The following is a 26,390-nucleotide window of genomic DNA, read 5'->3' as shown; positions in this document are numbered from 1 at the left end:
GCTCTGTGCTGGGCATGGAGCCTAGTTAAGATTCTGTTTCTCCCTCTCTCTCCACTCCTCTCTCATCTCTAAAAGTAAATCAATAAGAAATAAAAACAAATACATTTATAAATGATAATATACTTCTGAGAAAATGAAGACCTCTAGAATGATAAATGCTAGTTAACAATAAATTATTCTACAGTTTTTTCCATGTTAGTATTTATTCAATGAGCATGTGTGTGTGTGAACATGTGTGAGCACATACAAAGATGTACATCAAGGCACTTGTTGAGCCTGTAATATTTTTTTTTTAAATACTGATGACTTTTTACATTTTTGGTAGTGCCAACTTTCTATATTGATGATATTTTTAATTCATTCTATTTATTGTCCTTTGAGTAGAGAAGAAATTTGCCAGCATAGTTAATTCTCTTTTTAAAGTAATGAATTAAACTGTCCAACACTGATGTCAGTAAGATGGCAGAATGGGAGTTCCTCTGCTTGTATTCCCCTTCAGCAACAATAATTTGGCAGCCATCCATAGACAGAAGGGCCCTTGTGAACACTTTGGGATATAAGTAAAACTTTGTGAAAGCCCAGCAGAGTCAAAGACCTAGGAACCCCATTTTGAGAAGCAGACTTGTACCCAGGTGGCTAACTTACCCAACATGGTCCTGGCTACAGACCCAGAAATAACTCCATCCCCCTGTGGACAAGGTTATATTGCTCTGTTTGGCCTTGGTTTTGCTACTAGTATCATACACCAATGGGCCTAGGAGGAGTCACATCCTCTCATGTGTCAGGTTATAGGCCCACAGACCTCAGTCCTGGCAATTGACCCTGAAGGAACCCACAACTCAGCTCTAGCCCTTCTAGACCACAGTCTGAGTGTCCTCACAATCTTGGAGGAAAGTCTCCAAATTCAGTCCCACTTTAGATTCTGAAATGACCCTCTAACTGATTTCAACCCAGCTTAACTGTGTTTATGGAGGAAATCCCATTAGCTCAAGGAACTGAGAGGAGAAAGTATTTACCTGCTGAAAACAGTCTGTAACAACTGGAAGAGGTATTTGTTCCTTTAAATGCACAAATACTTGGGAATCCCTGGGTGGCTCAGGGGTTTAGCTCCTGCATTTGGCCCAGGGGCGTGATCCTGGAGTCCCGGAATCGAGTCCTGCATCGGGCTCCTTGCATGGAGCCTGCTTCTCCCTCTGCCTCTCTCTCTCTGTGTGTCTCTCTCTGTCTCTCTCTCATGAATAAATAAATAAAATGTTTAAAAAAATGCACAAATACTAGCACAAGGCTAAAAGAATCACAAAGAATCAGGTAAATATGACACCACCAAAGGAAGCTAATAAAGCTCAATTATCGGACCCCAAAGAAATAGAGATCTATCAATTGCCTGACAAAGAATTCAAAGTAATTATCTTAAGCACAATCATGAAAAAAAAAAGAATCAGCATAATCTAACATGGGTTATTTTCAGCTGGCTAGTTGGGGATGGGAAGATTAAAAATACCATGAATTATGGGATACCATTAAGTGAATAAACTTTTGAGTCACAAAAGCGCCAAAGGAGAAAAGAGAGAAAGAGGCAGAAAATTTATCTCAACAAATTATAGCTGAAAACTCCTTAAATGCAGGAGACATGTGAACATCCAGATACACAAAGCCCAAGTTATCTCAAGCAAAATCAACCCACAGAAGATTAACACAAGACACATTATAATCAAATTGTTAAAAGGCAAAAACAAAGAGAATTTTGAGAACAGATAGAAAGAAAACACCCACACATATAAGGGAACCCTCATAAGATTATCAGTGGATTTCTCATCAGAAAACCTGCATTCAAGGAGGAAGTGAGATGATGTATTCAAAGTGCTGAGAGAAGAAAACCTGCCAACCAAGAATATTACCTGACAAAACAGTCCTTCAGAAATGAAAGATATATAAAGACAGGTTCCTTGGCTTACAAGAAATGTTATGAGGGTGTTCTTAAAGGACACTATGTGACATGAAACATCTGAAATTAAAAAATAAATAAATAAATAAATGGGAAAATACTCTGAGTTCATTGATTGGAAAAACTAATATTGTGAGACTGTCCATACTATCCAAAGCCATATACAGATTTAATGCTATCCCTATAAAATTTTTTCAGTGGCATTTTTCACAAAACTAGAAAAATTAATCTCTGAATTCATATGGAATGACAAAAGGTTCTGAATAGCTAAAGCAATCTTGAAAAAGAAGAACAAAACTGAACACATCCTACTTCCTGATTCTAAACTACATTACAAAGTATAGTAATCAAAACAATATGGTACTGGCAAAAAAAAAAAAAAAAAAAAAAAAAAAAGACATGTAGACCAAAGCAACAGAATAGAGAGGAGAGCCCAGAAATACGTTGAAATATATGTGATATGTGACCAAGTAATCCATGGAGGGCGCCAAGAATAAGCAATGGAGAGAGGACGGTGTTTTTTTGTGGGCGACCACGAACTAGCTGGAGTAACTGAACCAAACCAGGCCCGGACTTGCTTCCCTCATTCACTCATAAGGCTCCAGAGCCCAAAGGGTGAAGAGTTGGTAGACGCTTGAGAAAGGGCTTGAGCAATGGTTCTCAGGGCTTGCTTGTACGTGATCTCCCACATAACACAATAGATACAACTTATTCTGGCCTGGTCATAAATGTAAATAAGGGTCTGTCTGTCCTTGCTGGTCTGTTTACCATACCTAATATTCCTTTGAAGTATGCACATCTGGAGCAACAAGCTTATCTATTTACCAGGGTCTTCTGGCACCCGTGAGTCTGTCTTGCATGCTGAGAAAAGGCAACTTTGGAGAGTTTCACAAACCTGCTAAAAATAAACACCTTCTTGGCTTTGTTTTGCTCATGCTATAAAATGTTGTAAAACCTTGAATAAAGCTGGCACTGCTTGGACATCATCCACTGTGTCCCGCCTGTCCCCATCTCTTTACTTTTCTTTTATTTTCCTCATCCCCTTATCCTCAGGACCTTGATCGTGTTGCCACAGCACGCGCAACAGTTTTTAATACAGAGTGGTGTGAAAATTGGGTATTCCCATGTAAAAGAATTAAATTTAGTCGTTATCTTGCACTGTATACAAAAGTCAACTCAAATGGATTAAATACTTAAAATAAGACCTTAAATTTCAACATTCCTAGAGAAAAACACCAGGAAAATTGGACCATGGGCTTTGCAATGATTTTTGGATATGATACTGAAGGTACAGGCAGAAAAAGTAAAGTAAATGAGACTACATTAAACTAAAAAGTTTCTGTACAGTAAAGAAAATCATAAACAAAATGAAAATGGAATGAGTGGAATAGGAACAATATTGGCAAACTACATATCCAATAAGGGCTTAATAGTCAAAATATATAAAGAACTCATTAATCAATCAACAGATGGTAATAATAATAATAATAATTCCATTAATAATGGTCAGAAGAAGGGGACACCTGGATGGCTCAGTCAGGTAAGCATCTGAGCTGTCAGCTCAGGTCATGATTCCAGGGTCCTTAGATCTATCCCCACGTCTGGCTCCCTGCTTAGCGGGGAGCCTGCTGCTCCCTCTCCCTCTGCAGTTCCCCCTACTGTGCTCTCTTTTTCTGTCTATCAAGTAAAGAAATAAAATCCTTAAAAATAAATAAATAAAAACGGTTAAAAGACTGAATAGACATTTTTCCAAAGAAGACCTACAGATGGCAAGCAGACATGTGAAAAGATGCTCAGTGTCACTTACCATCAGGGAAATGCAAATCAAATCGACAAGATATCATCTCACACCTGTTATGAAATCTTTGATCAAAAAGACAAGAGATAACAAGTATTGATGAAATTTGGGGAAAATGGAGCTCTTGTACACTTTTGATATGTATATAAATAAGTATGGGTATTATGGAAAATAGTATTGAGGTTTCATAAAAAATATTAAAAAAGGAAATACCATATGATTCAGTAATCTCACTACTCAGTGTATTTGAAAACATACTGGGATCCCTGGGTGGCGCAGCGGTTTGGCGCCTGCCTTTGGCCCAGGGCGCGATCCTGGAGACCCGGGATCGAATCCCACATCGGGCTTCCGGTGCATGGAGCCTGCTTCTCCCTCTGCCTATGTCTCTGCCTCTCTCTCTTTCTCTCTCTGTGACTATCATAAATAAATAAAAATTTAAAAAAAATTAAAAAAAAGAAAACATACTATTGAATATTTCTCTTAATTGAATTATTGTCCATAATCAATAGTGCTAAATATAAATCTCGTACATTTTTCTCTATATTCTTCATAATAATGATATTAAGGAAACAAGCATTTATAGGTAGTTTTATGAACTAATATAGTATATTATGATTGTATATTATAAATAATTTTCCTTATTACTAAGCATATATTTCATGAGTAATGAAATTTTACTGTTCTTGTCCTTCTCATTTGTTAATTCTGCATTCAAATCTTAAAAACAGCAGAAATTTATTTTTGTCTATTAGTATTAGAAAATAATCAGTTGTCACTCTTACTTCATATGCACAACTAATTGTTCCAAGGCCATCCATTGGATCATTTTTTTCACTAATTTGTTCTGCTAGTTGTATCATATATCAAGATCCCTTATGTACATACATATGTTTTGTCAAAGAATAATTGCCCTGGACAAGTTAAATAGGTAAGGATGTCATTATTCAAGATTATTGTAGAAGGGGAAAAAAAAAAAACGGAACTCAGCTATGCTGAAATGAAAGAGAACTGTCAAGTGCTGGGATGAGCTAGTGGAAAGTTACTAGGGAGAATTGGTCAATGTGGTCAAATCACCTGTTAACTGGAGCTATGGAAGTTAGAGTTTAGACTTTCACGGAGATAGGAGATAAGGGTGCTATGGTTTCTTGATGATTACATACTAAAGAAATGAGTTTTAGATTCTTGAGACATTCCTGAGTTACAAAACTGGCAAGAGGCTGGGAGAAGATTTATACCCCAAGGGGGCAGAGAAAGCATTTTTCAATTGCAAATTTTCTAAAGTAAATTCTCTAAAGAAAAAGGGGATCCAGGGCCTATGTTAGGAAGAACTTTTTCTAAGATTAGTCAAACTCAGGGGAATTTTTTTTTTTAAGATTTATTTATTTATTTATTCATGAGAGACACACAGAGAGAGGCAGAGACACAGAGGGAGAAGCAGGCTCCATGCAGGGAGCCCGACATGGGACTCAATCCCATGACTCCAGGATCACGCCCTGGGCCAAAGGCAGGCGTTAAACCACTGAGCATCCAGGAATCCCCAAACTCAGGGTAATGTTACAGCTTTCTTGGTCAGTTTCTCTGTTCTACATCCTGTGCATTGATTGATTGTAGTTTGTTTTGATCACAGCAGTTTCATAAAAACCTTAAAATCTGAAACTATGTTTCTATATTAAATCATAATTCTGTTGAACACATAGGACAACAAAGTGCATATTTTATGAAATTGGTCTTCTCATCATGGAAAATTATATATTACTATTTATTTAGGTTTCTTTTATACCGTTTTATGTTTTAAAAAAAAATTTATTTATTTTTGATAGTCACACAGAGAGAGAGAGAGGCAGAGACACAGGCAGAGGGAGAAACAGGCTCCATGCACCGGGAGCCTGACGTGGGATTCGATCCCAGGTCTCCAGGATCACGCCCTGGGCCAAAGGCAGGCGCTAAACCGCTGTGCCACCCAGGGATCCCTATACCGTTTTATAAGATATTTTTTACTTTTCTTTACAAAAAAAGTAATTTTTTGTTGGATACAAAAATATTTTTGTATTGGATATATTTTTATGTATATGACAATGAAGGTTTTGATACTGTTTTTGTTAAAAATTTGTGTGGTGTTTTTAGAGAAATGCCGTTTCTTTAAAACCAGTAAACTTATTGAACTCTTACTAGTTGTAACATAATTAAAAACTTGTCTTTTTGTCTATAAACAAGATGTTACTCCTCAAAAACCAATTTTATTTTGTTTCTCTGTTGTTTCTATTAATTGGAAATTGTTTTGTATTTATTTACAACTATCCTAAGGGCCTTTTTAGCTTTCTTGTTTTAAAACTACTTTAATGATTCCTCTAAGAAGGGGTGTGTGTGTATAAAGTTCTTACTGCCAGGAGTGAAAATGTAATATAAATCACCATTCGTTGAAACAGAACAGTACTAGTTCAACCATTCTTTATATATCTATATATGTGCCTATGTGTACACACATGAACATCAAAAAAGAACGGAAAAAACGCATAAAAATGATATAGCTCACAAATAGTTATTTTCAGGTAATTTTTTAAAGATTTTATTTATTTATTCATGAGAGACATAGAGAGGCAGAGACACAGGCAGAGGGAGAGGTAGGCTCCATGCAAGATGCCCGATGTGGGACTCAATTCTGTGACTCTGGGATCACGCCCTGAGCCAAAGGCAGATGCTCAACTGCTGAGCCAACCAGGTGTCCCACCAGGTAATTTTTGAATCCTTTTTGAGATGTCAAAATGAGACATGGCATACTGGTTGAAGGCAAGCACTTTTAATTCTGGGTTTATCATATACCAATTTCACTGTAGGAGTATTCAAATGAATTTGTACCACAATGTAAAAACAAACAAACACCTTACACAGAATTTTCAAGTTTGTAAGTACCTAGTTATTATTGTTATTATAATTAATGTTATTATTGATTTTTTATTAGGCACTGACTTTTCACTTTTAAAATTAGTTTATACTCTGTTAATCCTACAAAAAATTAGAGAAGCAAAAATGTCCCTTTTGCCTCAAAAGGACAAGTTGCATCTTTAAGAAAAATCAAGATTTTCTGAACTAAATTTACCAAAACTCAGCTGTGCTCCTGAAATGAACTCTCCTCACAAACTTGAACACTGGGCCCAAGAAGAAAAAAGTTAAATGAATTATGTGAATCTCTCATTTATGAAATACCAAATAATTATGGGGGCTTATAAACTCTAGATGGCATATCCAACGCAAAGAGAGTAGCCTTCTTCACCACCATTGATTATTTCCAAATGGGAAGTTATGCCCTGTATTGCAAGATGAAGAATCTAAAAAGTTTTATATAAAATCCCTAAAGTAGTCAGTTGCCAAAATGACCAAAAAAAAAAAAAAAAAAATTAAATCTTCTCGCTGTTACTCAAGTATTGATATTGCCCTAGACAACTAGATTGGTAATATTTTTCATCTTTAGAGCAATAACTTGATTTTAAATGTTAATAGGCATGACAGAAAACTTTTCATAATGCTAATTATTATTATTATTTTTAAAGATTTTATGTATTTATTCATGAGAGACACAGAGAGAGACATAGGCAAAGGGAGAAGCAGGCTCCCTGCAGGGATCCCAATGTGGGACTTGATCCTAGGACCCCTGGATCTCTATCTGAGCCAAAGGCAGACACTCAACCACTGAGCCACCCAGGAGCCCCTCATAATGCTAATTAAATTTAGATGAATCTCACTTATATCACACAGAAGCAATTGAAAATTTGAACATGGATTAGGAAATTTGAGTAATGTTGAAAAATGTTTTAAGGTTATTTTCTCTCTTATGCCTATTTTGCTTTACTAGCTATAGTTGTTTTACAGATGATTTTTAAATTATCTAATCCATGATTTTAGCATGTCACATGAAAACATGTTTATCATCTTTTCCAAAATATATTCCATCTATGTGTATGTATATGTATTTATTTTATTGTTTTAGTTTTCACTCTCTAGCTTATCTTTAATGCTAATGGGGTGCTTGTATCCACTAAAACTTAAGAAAATACTTATGTAGTCTTCATCTAATACTCATCTTGTGTCTTTAAGTAGATGCATTTGAGAGCAAAGAAAAAAATCTCAATTTCTAGATTTTTAAAAATTTTTAGATTTAGTTATCTGTCTTTTTCTTAAGTGGTGAGCATATAGCTGAAGAACTTTGGATATCATTACTTAAAGCACAAACAAAATGAATCGTGTATAAAACTGAGTAAACAAAATATCACTTATTCAGGGGTATTATATATAATATTCATATTTCACATATATCTTTTAAAAAGTATGGTAGCATGACATACCCTATGACTTATGAGGTGGGACAAAATACTTTTTTTTTTTGTAGCAATTTCCCTTATTTCTTTATCTACAGAAAATATCTCAGTGACAAATTTAACAGAGAAGACAGTTTAATGGGTGAATTCTATGACTCCTAAGCAGTTTTTTTTTTATTATTCTCCACATTATAGAGGCATGACTTATGTGAAGGCCATTGTAATTTCTATTGTTAGAGGAGTAATTTGTTTCGGTGCAGAATGACTAGCAACTCTTATGCAGTCTGTGAGCTATGGCAGCAATAATAGGGAAACATTCACATGGTCCATTTACAAGATGAGGTTGCATAAAGTCCATCTGATTACATATAAGTGGTTATTAGAATAGGTCCTCAAACAAGAGTCATAGGAGAGCTATAAATTCTCAGCCATCTATTTTCAAGTCATTTTATGAGAATTGTAGTTTCATGCATATTGGACACTTCATTGTCATTGGCTTCAGAGCAAGAATAAATGGCACATTCACAGACCAGATACAGACTTCTTGGTTCAAGTGTCATCACAGCCTGCACTATTAACAGAGAAATATTAAAAAGAGAAAAATATCTATTGATAACAATCACTTTATTTTGACTCTGCAAAATAGGAATGTTAATTCACTATATATCAGAAGCTATTATGAAGTTCTAAAGACAGACATGTTTTGTTGTACTAAAAGTGTTCTGTAATTAATCAGCATGAAGCCTCATAGTACTGTACGTCCTTGGGCTGCTGCATAAGAAAATTGCAAACATGCACATACAAAACCATTCATAGTATTCATGTAGAGAGATCAATTTAAAAGAAAGTTGCAGTAGTCATGCCAAGACACAAAGGTCTAGGTTTCTTAGTGTGTATTTGTTCATTCATTCATTCTGTTTCAAGACCTCTCACCCCCATGGTGCTCCAAATGCAAAGTGAACTCATAGAGAATAAGTTGTGGAACAGTGAGAATTCCTGTGGTTTGAGAGAGGCTTCCAGGTGGCCTGTGTGAGACACTACTGACAATTATCTGTGAATAGAAGCTGAAGAATCAACTGGAAGCTTTCAAAATTCATTGTAAAAAATACTCTTACAGTTCTATATATTTTAAATTCATTTGGGTATTAGTTTTAATCAAAAGTTTCCATTAAATGTATAAAATTAGGTTCTTGTGTTTTAAGAATGCATAAACATGTATTAAGGTGAAGCTACTTCAACAACAACTAAAAGGTGATATAAGAGAATTGTTGGTCACTTGTTTTATAAAGCCGTCTTTCCATTATTCATAAATATATTTAAACCTTAATCTTAGATGTCCATTAAAGGAAACAGCCTTATATTTGATGTATTTATGGGCTGAATAATTAATAGCGAATGTGCATTTTAGTTGCTTTATTGAACAACTAAAAACTTCACATCTGTAAGATAAAAAGGAAGAAGAAAGTTAGGTTTTAAAATAGCTTGTAAATAAACTTCTGGAGCAGTCAGAATAAATAGAGTGAAGACATTCAAACAGAGAATAAAATTATTTTTAGGAGGTTCAGTGATATTTCAAAGACCAAATGGAAGTTTGATGAGAAGATACCAAGAAATTAAGCTAAATTAAAAACCTAGAAGCCAATGTCTTAGAAAAAAATAAAAAGCAAATATTCTACTGTTTTTGCTACTCCTGAGGAAAAAAATAAGAAATTTCAGTTAGAAATTATATATATATATATATATATATATATATATATATATATATATATATATATAATGGTTTAAGTTAAGATTTAACATATAAAAGGTTGAAAGTTCTCGGTTGCAATTTTATGAAAGAAAAACTGGAAAAATCAAACTCAATTAATTTTCTTGGACCTATCAGATAAATGAGGTCACACAGAAGTCACTTCTCTTCAAATCTGGAGAGATGTAGTTAGAACAAGAATCACAGCTGAGGTCACTTCACCTGGAGAAAAACACATATAAAGCTACAGTACCAGATAGTTTTGGTTTTGGTGAAAGAATAGACATATGTGTCTATCAATAGATTGATAGAAGGGAATAGATAACAGAAATATACAAGCCGATATAGTGATCTGATCTTTGACAAAGACAATCAATAAAAAAAGGATAGACTTTTCAACAATGGTACCAGAAAAACTAGAAATTTTTCTATATGAAAACAAACAAATCTAGATGCAGACCTTCTATAAAAATGAGCAAAAGTGGATCATAGACCTAAATGTAAAATGCAAAACTATAAAATTTGTAGAAGAAAGTACAGGAAAAATCCATGTTGACCATAGGTTTGGTGATAAGTTTTAGATGCAATAACAAAAGCAAAATACATAGAAGAAGGAATGGTTGTGTCTTTATTAAAATTAAAAGCTTCTGCTCTGTAAACAAAACTGTTCAGGGAATTAGAAGACAAACTGCCAACTGGGAGAAAATATTTGCAAAACACTTCTGATAAAATACTAAATTATAAAAAAAAAAACCTCTAAAACTCAATAATGGGGAGAGGAGCGGAAATAAGCAACACAGTTAAAAAATTGGCAAGTGAATACGACCATTTCACCAAGGAAGATATACAGACGAAAAATAATCATGGTAAAAATAGTATCATTTGTCATTAAAGAATTGTGAATTAAAGTAACGATGAGAAAGCACTACACACTGATTAGAAAAGTCAAAAATCCAAAAACTGACAACACAATATGCTGGTGAGGATGTAAAAAACCAGAAACTGTAATTCATTGCCACTGGGAATGAAAGATGGCATAGACACTTTGGGAGACATTTTAAAGTCTCTTACAAAGCTTAATCTAGTGCTACCAGAAGATCTAGCAATCATGTTCCGGACAAAACCTGCACATGGATGTCTATCACAGCTTCATTCATATTCATCCCAAACTGTAACCATTCAAACTGTGTTTTGGTAGGTGAATGGATAAACAAAGCATATTACATCTATATAAAATAACATTATTCAGCAGTAAAAAAGGGGCAATCAAATAACAAAAAGACATGAATAAGCCTTAAATGAGTATTGAAACATGAATCAATTTAAGAAAAGACAACCTATGATTCCAAGTATATAATATTCCACAAAAAGGCTACATTTAAAAGACAGTGAAAATGTCAGTGATATAAAATAAATAGGAGACCACACTGTTATAAAGAAATGATCAAATAAAAGCAGCTAATGGAGGAGAAGATGGATATTTCTTATGTAGAATAATTCCAAATAATGTAGATACTCTTTCCCTGATTGAAGAGGTGTATAAACTTCAGTGTATGCTGTGCATAGTAATTACAAAGAATGTAGTATAGAAAGAGGAAAAATAGTAACTTTATATTGGAGAAAACTGACAAACATTAACTCAGCCATGCAATCAAGGTCAACATCAATGGATGGATGAAATGGCACTGTATTTCTGTGGTCTTTCTCCTCTCAACCCATAACCCCAGTCTAATCTGAGGAAAATAAGAGATACATTCCAATAGAATGATGTACTTACAAAATACCATTTCTCTTTACTCTCAAGGTCATCAAAAACACAGATAATCTAAGAAAACATTCACAGCCAAGAAGAGCTTAAAGAAACATGACAAGGGATCCCTGGGTGGCGCAGCGGTTTGGCGCCTGCCTTTGGCCCAAGGCGCGATCCTGGAGACCCGGGATCGAGTCCCACGTCGGGCTCCTGGTGCATGGAGCCTGCTTCTCCCTCTGCCTGTGTCTCTGCCCGTCTCTCTCTCACTGTGTGCCTATCATTAATAAGTAAAATAAAATAAAATAAAATAAATTAAAAAAAAGAGCTCTCTCTTTAAAAAAAAAAAGAAAGAAACATGACAAATAGGTATAATGTTTTATCTTAAATTTGACATCGTGAGAGAAAATGGACATTAGTTACAAATTAAGACAATTGAAATAAGCTTTGGACTTTAATTAATAAGGTATCAATCTTAGTTAACCATTTCTGACAAAATGTGCTATTCTAACAAATGAGGCTAATAATAGAAAAAAAACAAGGACAAAATATATAGGGACTCTTTACTACTCTTTAAGTTCTTTTTTTAATAAATTGAAAACTTAAAAAAATTGAAAGTCTATTAAAAAACACATCCAATATATTCATGAAATGCTTTTCAGAGACTTGGTCAGGTGTCCACATATCTAACAAGAACATGTAGGCTTATAAAGGTGTGAGTAAAGTACTGTTAAAACCAGAGATTTATTTAAAGGAATGTAGCAGTTTTTTAGTTTTCAACACAGTCTCTATAACAAAATACTGGATTATTTTTTTATTGTGCTCCTCCTCTGGTACATGTGTGTGCTCACATACATTCTTCTATTTGGGATCACAAAGCTACAGACATTTCTAAACTCATAAAGGTCTAAAATAAAAAGAAGTGTACATGGCACTTGGAGAAGTCACCAGAAACCTCATACACTGTGTTAGTAAATGTCAGATGCTGTTGAAATTCTTTCACCAAGATATATAAATTAATAAACTTCAATGAGGACTAAGCTAAGAGTTGCCTTTGGGTTGAACTTCATGTTCAACCCAATATATTGGGTTGTTTTCTTTGCTTACACATTTTCTGCCCCAAAGCTAAAAACGACAGTCCTTTTGTAGAGACTTGCTGTTCTTTCTTCAATAGAAAATCCCTGTCTGATACTTTTAAAGCTGTCTTATTCCTCTTCACTCATTGTCAAGAGTATGGGGTGGAAAAGGGAAAGGAAACACTATGTGCAATCTTGTTTCTATTTAGAAATTGACAGTACTTTTTCATTCTGAGTGTAACTAATACAACTGCAGCTTTTGTCACCAAGTAATAGATATAAATTTATTGCTGGGATAGAATGATGAAAGTGATTTTTTTTTCTTAAAATCTACACTATGCAATATTTGTTCTTGAAGATGAAACAACCTATAAATCTTTGTGGATAAACTCTGACACTTAATGTTCCGATTTCCACTAGCTCTTTGATAAAACCCAAGTTAATTAGTGTCACTATTAGAGGTAGCTATAGCAGCGAAAGATTTTGGTTATTGTTCCCGGAAAAACAACAACAAAAACAACAGTGTATCAGTGGATTTTTCAAGAAAAATTTTAATTTATATCTTTATTATGTACTTGTGAGTATCAAACTAGTGGGAATGTCAGGTTTAACAAAGATGGTAAGTGTAGTTTTGGCACATTTTGACTTTTTGTTTTACTTCTAAAGTACTTAACGTTGAATTTGCTCATTCCAGTTCAACTTTATTCTATAACCCAAAAATTTTACTCTTTTATCTTTTATTTTCAATTTATACCAAGTATTTTGTCTTTTTTATTTTATAATATTCCTTATATAATCACTTCTGTGATGTACAGAAATGTTAATAATCTCAGAAATTAAGGCAAAAATATTTTCCAATTTGGCAGATACATGAGGAAAGAGGCAACTAGATTTGAATACAATTTAATATATGTATATATATACATACATATGTGAAATACATAGTATATCACATAAATATTTATATGTAATGAATTAATGTTTCCATAAACTAGATGTATGCAAGAATGAAGCAGGATATATGTAATAACTCAGCGGGTTACCTTGAGTTACACTGTCCGCTGGATCAACAAGTCAATTAAGTTCTGGCTCACAAAGTGCAAAGGGAAATTTCCCCTTTATCTCATATTTGTTTTTGTTTCTTTGTTTCAGGATGAACTTCTTAGTCTGAGAAAGTTCTAGTTTGGTGCCTGACATTGTGACAAAATAATTGATAGTATCCACTTTCAGTCAGAAATGTCTCCTTTTAGAACCTGTCTTATATAGTATTACAATAGAAGGCATTCCATCCATCATTAGTACCATCTCTTTTTCTTTCCTCTTGAAGGTGAAGACTCTCCCCTTAAATAAGACCAGGTATGAAAAATAAGAAATAGGGTTTTCCCCTGTATGGTAATCTGCATTACTATTTACATTTAAAACTTTGGTGTAAGGGCATCTGGCTGTCTCAATAGGTAAAGCATGGGACTCTTGATCCCAGGGTTGTGAGCTCAAACCCCACATTGAGGGTAGAGTTTACTTTAAAAATAGAAATAAAAAAAAAATCAGACTTCGGTGCAAATTCTGATGCCCCAGGATAGTAATCTTAGAAATCCTCCTCTAATTATAAATAGTGAAGATTTTCACTGAAGATATATCTTAGTCTGAAAATTAAAACACCACTTGCCTATTTATACTTAAGAAAAAAATAACAGAATTTATTTCAATGAAGAAAATCAAAGTGGATGTAAAATTTTATTATGAAAAGTAATTTTTTGTGAATTTCAATGAATATTGTTATATTATTGAGTATATGAAAGTGTAAACTAGGTGTAGGTCACCTCAATGATAAACACAAGCACATACGTATTTTTAAAGTCTTTTATTATTTACTTTTTATTTTGATATAATTTTTCTAAAGCCTATTTTTTGAAAGTTTTTAAAATTTATTTTGAAATAATTTCTGATTTATAGATGAAATATAGTACAGAGTTCTTCTGTACTCTTTACCCAGATTCCTATGATATTAACATCTTATATAACTAAAGTACATATATTAAACAACAAGCATCATATAGATTTTCCCATATTTTCCATTTCTTACTATTGTTTCAATGATGGATCAATCTAGGACACTGCACTATGTTTATTTCGCATGCTGCCATAGTCTTCTTCAATCTGTGACAATTCTTAATTCTTTTATTGTTTTCATGACCTTGACTCTTTTGAAAATAGTATTCAATATCTTGTAGATTACTCCTTAATTTCAGTTTAGATCATGTTTTATCATGGGTAGATTGGGGTTATGGGTTTGAGGAAGAACACCACAGGTAACCTCATAGCATCACATCAGGGAGTACCTGCTATCCATGTCTTAACCCTGGTGAAATTAACCTTGATTACTTAAGTGTCTGCCATAACAAAGTTACTTTTTTCCATGGCCATACCCAAATTTGTTGGAAACAAGTCACTAGGTCCTGTTCACACTTAAGGGAAGGGAATTAACCTCCACCTCCTGCAGGGGGGGTTAATCTAGAATGTGTAGGCCTGTGATAAAACCACCAGAAAAAAATTATTAGAATTATTTTCGGTGAGATATTTTAAGGCTATGCATGTATTCTGTTTCTTAAATTTTCACCTACTGTCTCACTAAATCACTGGATCTTGACTACTGCAACCATTACTGTGCTATTCTGATGAAAGGTTTTTCTTTCATTGCTTACACATTTATTAATTGGAATTCTTCAGAAAGAAAACGTTTCCCTTATCTAACATTTATTTAATGATTTGTTTAAATCAGAATGAATTTAAATGTATCTCTTTTGTTCTTTTTGTCATAAATCACATGGTACTTGTTTAATTTTGTTGCTCTAATTTCTCTGGCTTTGGCTACTGGAAGTTCTTTCAGGTTGACACTCGATGTGTTTGTTGTTGCTGTTGTTGTTTTAATCTTCTTTATTTTATGGCTCATGATGTATGTGCCCTTCTTCAGCCCTAGACTCAAACATTAATTCAAACAGTTCTTGATCCTTTTACTTAGAAAGCAAGATCTGGGTGCAAAGATTGCTCATTTCTCTTGCGATGTCACTGCTTATAGGCTGTCTCAGCAGACAGAGCTAGAAATTGTATGCATGCTTTCATATCAGTGTATGTGCACATATTCATAATTATTTCTATACCCGTCTATCACACCCACCCACACACACACACACACACAATCATACCATTATCTTTTCCCCTGATCCCAATACACAGGTTTCAAATATACCTTCAATGTTGGTATCAGTTGGAATTTTGCTGTCTCAGATTTTGCAAACTTGGCATATGGGTGTAAGTAAAATCTATATTTCTGTGGTTTTTGCTTACATACTTCTCCAAAAATGATTCTATTTTTCCCACCAGATTTCTAGACATTTACCCCTGCTTTTCAGAAGCTTAATTCTACCTGCCTCTCTCCATTCTCTGTTTTTTTTTTTGCTTTTCAGAAAATAGTTCATAATTCAGCATGCTTAAGTGCCCTTTATTTAATATAAATTCTATTTACTTGTACACTCAGTCTCCCAATTAGTCTACCCAACTTTAGCTTACACTTAAAACAATCTCTATCCCATGATTCCTAGCTACATAAATACCTAAAATAGATCCTGCTCCTCTTCAATGATTTTTTGATTTTTTTTCAGATAAAATCCAAATCTTTTACCATAATGCAAAGCTCACCATACTATAGCTCATGTGCTTCTCTAGACTCACATCTGCCTGCCCAATTCAGGATTAATTTATATACATTCTTCCCAAATGCCAATTATTTCTTCTCTCCTTTCTTATCCCTCTGTTTAAATTATTGTGTATTTCATTCTTAAAAATGCACAAAACTGTGGAAGGAGCCTCGGTGTCCAACTGTAATGTAAAGTTAATGATCTATCAAAACATTTTTCACGTAATCACCACACAAATCAAGAAAGAGAACATTGCCAGCATCCTAGAACCACTGCCCCGCTTTTTAATGATATTGTCCTTATTCACTGAGTCTTCCTCCTCTTTCTTCAAACTTTTTGACCACTAGGACTAGGGTTTGTTTTAAATTTGCCTAGATTGAATCCTAAAATTTCTGTTTTGCATGTGACTACACTATGGTTTTAACCATTTTGTTGCATGAAGTTAAAGTATGTTTATTTATCATATGTTATTAAAGGAACATACAAGAATTTATTCATCTATTATATTGTCACTGGACATTTGGATTTTCTCCAGTCTTGGCAATTAAAAAATGATGATTTCTGAAGAAATGCATAATTAAAGATATATATACAACTGAGTTTGGAATTACTGTGTCATATACACAAATCTCATTATTTGGCAGATAATGACACAATGTTTTTCAAATTATTTGTGACAATTTAGACTCCTACCAGAGATGTATAGAGGTTCTTACTGAAGGGCATCTTCATCACACTTGTCACAGTTATAGCTATCTTCATATTTTAGATAAGTAGTATCTACGTGTAATCATTAATATTTCATCAAGGTTTTATTTTACATTATCTAGTTATTATTTAGTAACCTAAGTTTTAATGCTTTTATCAACCATTTGGATATCCTCCTTTTGGAAATGCTTAATTATGTCCTTTAATTTGTTAAGGATCTTTTATATTGTGATGTCAGCCCTTCATTGGTTATACATGCCGTGAATATCTGTTCCACTCATTATTTAACATTTATTATTTTATTTAATGAAACAGTTAAAAATAAGTCAGTAAAGAGACTAATCTTATTAGTATTGCTATCTGATGAGCCAATGGCATGCTGATTAGGAAACCACAACTTAAGTATTCCTTTAGTTGTTCATTTAAAATTTGATTTTGGGCAATTGGCTAAAAATTAAATAATTCACTAATGAAATAAGTATTTAACTTAAACCATTAAAATGGATTTTTCTTTTATCAAATTTAGGTAAATACTTCCATTTTATATAAGAATTGCAGTATTGCATTTTGGATTTTGAGGAAGATTCAGATTTCCTAATTGCAATCTAGGTTACAAGGCATATTTGTGACTTGTTCTCTATTACCTGAAGTGAAAAAATACATTGGAAAGTGATGATATGTGAATAAAAAAATCAGTATTGAAAAATGATAATTATAAACAGCATATTTAATTTTGTGTGTGTGGACAGGTGTTGTCTATGTGTGCGTGAAGAAAATAATACAATAGGAAGACTATATATGATATATTGTGTTTTTATTGTGTTAGATGCCAAATTAATATCTTATTAGATTATTTAGAATTTGGGTTCATTATTTAACATCTTTTGCTTTACATATATAACCTGAGCAGATAAAGTTAATTGAAAATAGTATTGATTTTCTTTAAATTAGATATTTTGTCTAAAAAATTAAAGTTTATTTCACTTCTGTGAGTTTGTCCATTTAGTCTATATTACCACAAAATTGCCCTAACATTGGTCACTTTTTTTCCTACTTTTATATGTTCTTACTAAATACAGTAACCTGCATTAATCAAAATGTGCTTTTCGAGAGGATATGCACTTACTTGGCATGTTTTCCATGGAACTAAATTAAATCTGATGACATGGTCTCCCACTTCCCTGGAGTGGCCATTCCCTAATAGAGACACTGGCTGATAATTAGATGAGGTTCAAATGGGACTTAAGGGACCACATGAAGGTCAAAGGTTGGTAGATTCTTTTTTTCTTTTACTTCCAGGACTTCTGTCACCAATTATCTACTAACCACAGAAGTAACACCACTCTGTAGGAGACATTTAAAACTACTTCTTCAACTGAACTTATTTCAGAATTTTTGGTTACACCTGTTAGGATCTGTAAGAAAGTGCTACTTCGGTCTTCCTTCACATTTAGCACTTGAGCAGCTCTCCTACCTGTGCGACATAGAATAGTGACGTGGGAGCTAGTCCCTGCCTGCAGAAATGACCTAAAATATCTGGTTCTATGGCAAAGGTTGAATTTTCCATTCTCTCATGCACTGTCAATTCATCATTTTTAAATCTTTTTGATCCTCTAATTGCCTATTGAGACTATCAGTCATCTACTCTGTTGCTTTATAATAGCTGGGATACTTTTTTTACTCCTACTTTATTTTAATCGTTATTGACTTATTAAACATAGGAAAGAAAAATTCATTTTTTCTTGAGAAAATCATTTTATGCTAATCTATATTCAAATACATGATAAAGAGATCTCTGAAGAAAATAATGCAGTAGCTTATCCTTATAGGCACTTTTGCTTACAGGTGTGAAAGAATTGTTAATTTGTATTTGTTTGTCAATAGTAAAATTAAAACCTACTAAAATTTGTATCAAGAAATAATCTAACAGGAATTTCTAGAAGGTTTTGTATTATAAATGGCAACATTTATTTCATAGGCATCAACTGACAGTTGTAATTGCAGTGTAATCCTGCAAAATTATTGATTGAAAAATAAAATAAGCTTGATACCTCTTGATATAAATTATGAAAGAAACATAAATATATAAGGTATGAAAAAAACAGAGAATAGTAGTATAGAGAACCTGAAAAACTAAATAATTTTCACTGCGACTCCTAAGTAACTACAGCCCCTAAATACTCCTCGACACTCTGCTGAACTCAACATTAGTAGCTAAACTACAACCATAATTTGCTGCCCCTACAACTTGCTGCATGATTTATGTTACCTAAATTCCCCAGTATTTTCTTGAGTTTTATTTTTCAGGAAAAAAAAATGACTTCTGATTAACCTTCCCAAATGTGTTTTCTAATATTCTAAGTCCCTCAGTCCTCTCCAGGAACTTGTCTTCACTTGTCATCTATCCATTCTCATGATGCCTTGTTTTTATGAATGCCATAAATGCCAGAGCTATCAGTTTGCGGTTGTTTCCTTCCTCACACATAGGAAGCTTCAGCAAAGAGGCTAAGAGCTCACGATTCATAAGCAAAGGCCAGACTCATGTATTAAATAGTAGTTTCATTTTGGCCAAGTTATTTGATCTCACTGAGTTTTCCTTTTTCCTCTCCTGCAAAAATTGGATCACATTTTATTCATTGATTAACAAAAATTTGTATTTTTGTTCCTATTCTTTACCAGTAAGTCTATTAGCTGTCAGGTATGTAGTAAGATTCATTCAAGCAGAGGTAAACCTTGACCATATGGGTGGTAAACAACAATGACAAGAACATGAGAGTTTTCCACATGAATCCTGCAAAAAAAAAAAGATGTGAGAACAAAAAGCTATTTTCTTTATTGACCTGAAATCATATTAAAACCAACTTTGAGGGGGATTCCTGGGGGGCTCAGGGGTTTGGCACCTGCCTTCGGCCCATGGCATGATCCTGGAGTCCTGGGATCAGGTCCCACATCAGGCTCCCCACATGGAGCCTTCTTCTCCCTCTGCTTGTGTCTCTGCCTCTCTTTCTCTCTCTGTCTCTCATGAATAAATAAATAAAATCTTAAAAAAATTTTTTGAGGTCCTATCTTATAATAAGGGCAGGGAATTTAATCTAATGTATTACTTGGACCATGCTCCTTTCTCTAGGATTTCACAACTACACAATACAACTGTGGGGATAAAAAGGCAGGTTAATTGTCATATCTTTCTCCTATCATGGATATCTTTGATGTGTTTCCTATCCATGCTCATAAATACCTTGAGGTTAGGATACACTGCTGCTAACAGCACCAATCTTTTCTAGAATATTTCAAACTAAACCATGAGATCATCTATCTAGAGTTGAATCCACTGCCTCAGGTGTCTGCAAGGTAGTGGCATATGGGTATTACTGTCATAGGAATACCATTCTCTATCAGACCTAGAATAAATCACCACCGATTCTCCTATTCGATCTTTTCTCTCCTGAGAGGCACTCATCTGTCTCTGCTCTCTATTTGAAAAATTCTTGAGGAATTTAAGTTTCTAGAAAACAAAATCTGAGATCCAATTTTCTATAATGGTATTTTTATTTTCTTCTCTACAGTTCACACCTCATCACTCACAATAAAAAGCATGTCTGAATGAGAGAGAGGCCACAAATGTCTGGTTGGTCTGCTTCAAATTAGAGAAAAAAATTGTAGAGACAATTAATATCTAATATAACATAGTTATCATAATTATTAATAATACCTATGTATGTGTATGTAGTTAATATTTAATAATACTTTAAGCAATAAAGAATTTCATTTTTTTAAATATTTTATTTATTTATTCATGAGAGACACAGAGAGAGAGGCAGAGACACAGGCAGAGGGAGAAGTAAGCTCCCTCAGGGAGCCTGATGTGGGACTGGATCCCTGAACTCCAGGATCAGGCCCTGAGCCGAAAGCAGAGCTTAACCACTGAGTCATCCAAGCGTCCCAAGAATGTCATTAAAATAGAGAGTAACATGATGTTTTGGGAAGAGCTGTGTATTGTATGGAATGAACACAGAAATAATCCCTGAGGATATGGCATTTACAGTAAAAGCTGAAGTTGTTTATTTTTATTTTTAATTTTTTTAATAGTATGTGAAAGGCTGAGGAGAGAATAACTCCAAGCCTTGGAACCTCCATGGTGAAATTCTCTGAGCTGAGAAAGAATTGAAAATGATAAGTGTGATGTGAGTATACATTGAACAAAAGAAAGTATGATTGAAAAGACCACTGTAAAGGCCATAAATAGGGCACAGGTCATACAAGATCTTATAGAATATGTAAACATAATTTTGATTCTAAATGCTAAGAGAAGATAATGATATGTTTAAGTGGACAAGTCATATTATTTTATTTTAATTTTAAAAAGATCACTTTGGCAGCCACAGAGAGAGATATTTGAAATAAATAAGAGAGGAATCTGGAAGACGTGTTAGGAAGTTCCTGCAAGTGTCCTGGCCAAAGATGAGTGTGCTGGGGAGAAAAGATGAGAGATCATATTTGCAGTGCACTTTTTGGACAAAAGTGACCACTTAAGTTACCACTTAAGAAACAATCAGTATAGGTCACCCTCTTCTGGTGGGGCCCAGCTTTTGTATGAGGAGGCAGTGATGATACTCAGGCCCAAGGAGCCCAATGAACCATGCTGATAAGGGGGCAACTTCATAGCAGCTGATAAGATGGGCATGAGGATCAAACTACAAAGCAGCAACAACCCCCAACAGCTGGCTGAAGGAACTCAGTAAATGCCACCCCTGGGAGACCATATGTGATGTCACCATTGTGGTGGGGAGCCTTTCCTGCCTGGCCCATAAAGCTGTACTAGCTTGTATGGATATTTCAGAAACTTTTTTCTGTATATTGGGCTTGATGCCACCAGGACCCATGTAGTAGACTTTATCACCTCTGCCAACTTTGAGAAGATTCTGAGCTTTGTCTACACATCAGTTCTTGACAGATCTGATCAATGTTGGGGTCATCGATGAGGTAACTAGGAGAGAATTACTTGTAGTTTGAAGACCCCACTGAGGAGACAGGCATAGCCGAGGAGATGAATAAGTTAAGTGATGCCAGTGGAGATGAGCTGACTTTTGGAGAGAATGATAACCAAGAGAATAAGGCCATGTCCTGGCAGGTGTGCAAGAAAATTCTAGAGCACAGCATTCATTTGATCTGACAGCATGTTCAGGACCACAAGCACCTGCTGACAGGCAACTGCAAATTCTGGGAGACCCACTTCTAGGACCAAAACTCCCATGTTCTATCCCACATTGGTATTTTCCTCTTCTCTTGTGGCATGTGTGAAACTTAAGTTCATCACCAGGTGGCAGCTGACCCTCCACCAAGGGGGTGGAACATTTGAGAACAACATCCCTGTCCAACCCAATGATCCCCTAACTGGGAATCTGGGTTGGTTTACAGGTGCACCCTCCACAGAGTTGAAATGTGCCATCTGTGGGAAGTCACAGGCCAAACGTTTCCACATGGTCCAAGGCCACATCCTTGACCATCTAAACTTGGAAAGCACCAGGTCTGCTTTATCTGTAACCACTACCAGCTAAACATTTACAGCTCCAAATGGTACATGCTCTTCCACCCCAACATTTCAGTCCTCTCCTGCTCTGTCTGTGTGAACGGCTCTGGGGACCAGCATCTCATAAAGAAGCACATAGCTATGCACCAAAGCCTGGTAGATGCCCTCTCCCCCTGCCACTCGTGCAGCCAGAGCTTCAAGTCAGAGGCTGCCTATCACTCCCATGTCAGCAGCACAAATAAAACAGTGGCCTTGAGGCAGGGTCTGATTTGGGGCTTTAGCACCCAGCAGTCCAGAAGTGGAAGCTTCCAATGAAGGAGTTCCTGAGCGAGGAGATGGCTCAGCAGGGCTAGCCTGGGAACAGTGAGTACAGCTGCAAGGTTTGAGGCAAAAGGTTTGCACAACAAATGAGTTCAGCTACCTCTGGCGGTTCTGCAGGCAAGAAGCTGTACCAGTGTAAGGTGTTCTTCCGAGGTCACTCAACCATCAAGTGCTACCTGAAGACACACTCGGGGGCAACTCATGTACAGCTGCACAGTCTGAGGCCCCTACAACTCCATCCTTAACCTTGTGAGCAAGGATGTGGCATGCACAAAGACAGCCTCTTGCTTGACTTCACTGGTAAGCAGACCTTATACCATATCCATTGCAAAGAGGCAGAACAGAGCCTGGCCCCGGCTGAGGCAAGGGAGCTCCCAGGTGTCAGGCAGGATGTTGATTTTCTGGTGGCTGTTGTCCCCTCTTTAGCCAAAGTTTCCATGTAGCCTTGGGAGGAATTCTGTTCTGTCTTGTGTTTAAGGAAAAAGAAGACGAAGATGAAGATGAAGATGAAGACGAAGACGAAGACGAAGACGAAGACGAAGAAGAAGAAGAAATAGCACATGAGCTGTTACTGTTCTTGAGAAGCAGCAGCCCTAACATGTTTGCCTCCTTACCTGTTCTTGCCTGTGAAGGACTGCATTTTTTTATTCTTTCAAGGCTGGCTTCGGGATCTTGTCAGGCAATTGGTGTCAACTAGATCACTGTCCCCAACCTCTCAAGTTTTAGTTTACTGATAGGTTTTTTGCTGCTAAGAATTTAACCAACATCCTCACTGAAAGAGGAGGTGGGGAGAGGCTTCCACACTGGGAAGTATTGTCAGATTTCCAGCTGGGACACCAGCTATGAGGGAGATTTGGAGGAATGTGGTCATTCAGAAAAGACTAGTCAATAGGACAGCTCCCATCAGGTCCCAGGTCCAGCCCTCGGCTGGGAAAACATAGATGGCTGAAGGTGCCTGCTTGTTCCAAGATTCTGATCTGCTGATTGTACAGTAACATATTCTGGCAGCTAGATCCAAACTGGGGTCAGAAAGCTTCAGGATGAATCTGTGCTAGCCAGAAGAGGCATCCTGCAGTGCCAACTGAAGTGGCAGCCTGGATTCGACAGGAAGAGAGGTTTCTCTTTTCTTCTCAATTCCAAAGAAACATGATTTTATGGAGTGATGGCCCAGCTGTCAGGCCTTCCCTACAGGGTAAAGAGGAGAGGGAGTCACTTTGATATAGTCACATGTCATCTGGCTCCCTCCCTTGACTTTGAGTGCCCTGGTGGAGAGGTAGGCATGTCTCTGACAACAGCAGCCTTGCCTTAATTTACATCCAGTCACCCACCTAGAAGTGTGTTTGGTCTGTACTGTAGACGAGAAGACCCCATGAGGTGGTAGAGCGATGCACTGTGTGGCCCTCATGATTAAAGAGAGCCAGGGAACTGGTGGAGTGTAGAAGGTATGCATTCTGTTTGTCCTGGTCAGGAAACCTGTTTATTTTGTGCTAACCCGGCAGGAGCTTTGGCAATTCACCTTTGACCTGCTGGAATTTATCCTGATCTGGTATTACATCCCCACCAGGAAGTGCTATTGGACAGCAGCTGGCTCAGACCCTCCCTAGATGGCTGAGGAAAGGGTCTATCCAGTCTTGGGGGCTGGTTGTCTCTGCTCTTCATTGACTTTTGAGAGGGTCTCGCCCAAAGAAGACTGGAAGGAGAGGGCCCTCAGATCCTACACGTTCACAGGGCGGCACCTCAGTAACACTACCTCACTTGCTTGCCTGAGCTCTGGGAATCCCTAGCCTTGGGCTTGTCGCTGCCCTTGGTGGGACTCAGTAGGATCCCAGGCCTGTTTCATAAGCAAGTGGTTTTAATGAACTCACAAAGCCTTTTTGTGAATTAATACTTATTTTTATTTTTGTATACATATCACCCAGCATCTCTTTTGAATAAGTGACTTCAGGAAAAAGAGTTTCTCCCCAGAAATTAGTCTTATTCTAGGGTACAAATCTGACCAGAGATTTGGGAAGCAGTGGCCAGAACTAGGGGAGAAAGTGTTAAGTCTTTAACCAAGCAAATTTTTTACTTTCTCTCCACATAGCCTCTTGCAGGATAAACCCAGAGGACCATTAGATAATGCCTATGAGTTCTAGAGAGTCAGGGCTTGCTGAATTCCTGACCTTTCGTCATCCTTCCTTCCAGTGATTGACTAGACTGGGGACTGGGTTGAGAGAATCAAGTCACATGAAAGACATTTTTGCACATTTTCACATCTTTCCTAAACTGGGAAAGCTCTACTAAGACATACAGGCAAACCAAATCTCTGTCCCTGTTAGACCTGCTTCCTCTCCCCCTAGCCTGCAACTGATAAAACCTCCGAGTTGAAGTCCATGGCTTTCTGGTGGGGTGAGGATTACCTGAAAGGATTTGTGCAAGTGGCCACTTTCCACATCTACATTCACCTTGTTATAGGTTCCATCAGGACAGTCTTGTCAGGAAAGCAGTGCTGAGACTTGTTATCCCTGACTGCCTTTATCGGGCTGACCATTGGAGAATAGAGAAGGAAAATGTGTAAAAGACGACAGTCACATATCTGCTGGTCCCTCCCAGATGTTAGCAATGACCGATTTTTGAATAGTCAGGTTTGAGAGAGGTAGTCCCTACTGGAACACCGCAGGCAGCTGAGAGTAAATAGATTGATGTACTAGAGAAACCTTTTCCCTTAACAGAGAGCATCATGGATGCTGGATTGTCTCTACGCTTAACCTGAGACTGTGAATTTTCCCTTCCTGCCAGTAAACCAAAAATCAGATCCTTGAAATTTTGCCCCTGAAACACTAAACAAAAACAGCAAAACTGTGCGCCTTGATCCTCCTGAGGCCAGGTGGTTGATCAGGATGGTCCAGGTGGTCGCTATCAGATATGTAGCAGGATTTGCAGCTCACAAGGTTCATTGGCTAAACCCCGTTTTCCTGCATGTCCCCATATTCACACTTGACTCCTCCCTCTGTTTGGAGTCACGTTTCTGTCTCTGCCTCCAGATCACCTTTCTCTGAATTGTTTCACTTGAAACACTGTATTGTGGCAAAGGGCACTTTGGGAAAACTGGTGGAAAGTATTCAATTTTGTGTTTTATTTTGTTCTGTTCTGTTTTGTTTCAACCTTTCCTTTATTTAATTTTGTGGCCCCCTCTTCCCGGGAGCCTGGTCCAATACTGTCTTCCTGCTATATTTATTCCAGGGTGCTCTTTGATCCTGGAATGTCTTCTTATTTCTCTTCCTTGCACTTTCTTGTTCTGTACTCAGGACCAACTATGTAATGTACAGAGCCCTTTGTTTAAAAATGAAGAATTTCAAGAAAGCAACGGTAGAGCATGAGACCATTCCTAATCTGTTCCTGAAGGGAAAAAGATAATATTTACATGGAACACTGGGACAAGCAACAGAGGTTGCTTATGGCGAGAAGAGGGGATCTGTGTCCTGCTTCTCCTGTCACTGACCAAACAGCTCACTGATGCCACCGTGCCAC

General features: G+C 36.3%; 1 pseudogene; it reads left to right on the top strand.

Annotated features, from left to right (window-relative positions):
* Positions 1 to 10,572: 10,572 nt before the first annotated feature.
* On the top strand, positions 10,573 to 23,323 carry LOC112678696 (zinc finger and BTB domain-containing protein 39-like; annotated as a pseudogene).
* Positions 23,324 to 26,390: the final 3,067 nt, after the last annotated feature.

This window comes from Canis lupus, chromosome 22, assembly GCF_003254725.2.
Source record: "Canis lupus dingo isolate Sandy chromosome 22, ASM325472v2, whole genome shotgun sequence".
Lineage (NCBI taxonomy): Eukaryota > Metazoa > Chordata > Mammalia > Carnivora > Canidae > Canis > Canis lupus.
This window is presented reverse-complemented; position numbering and strand designations above follow the sequence as displayed.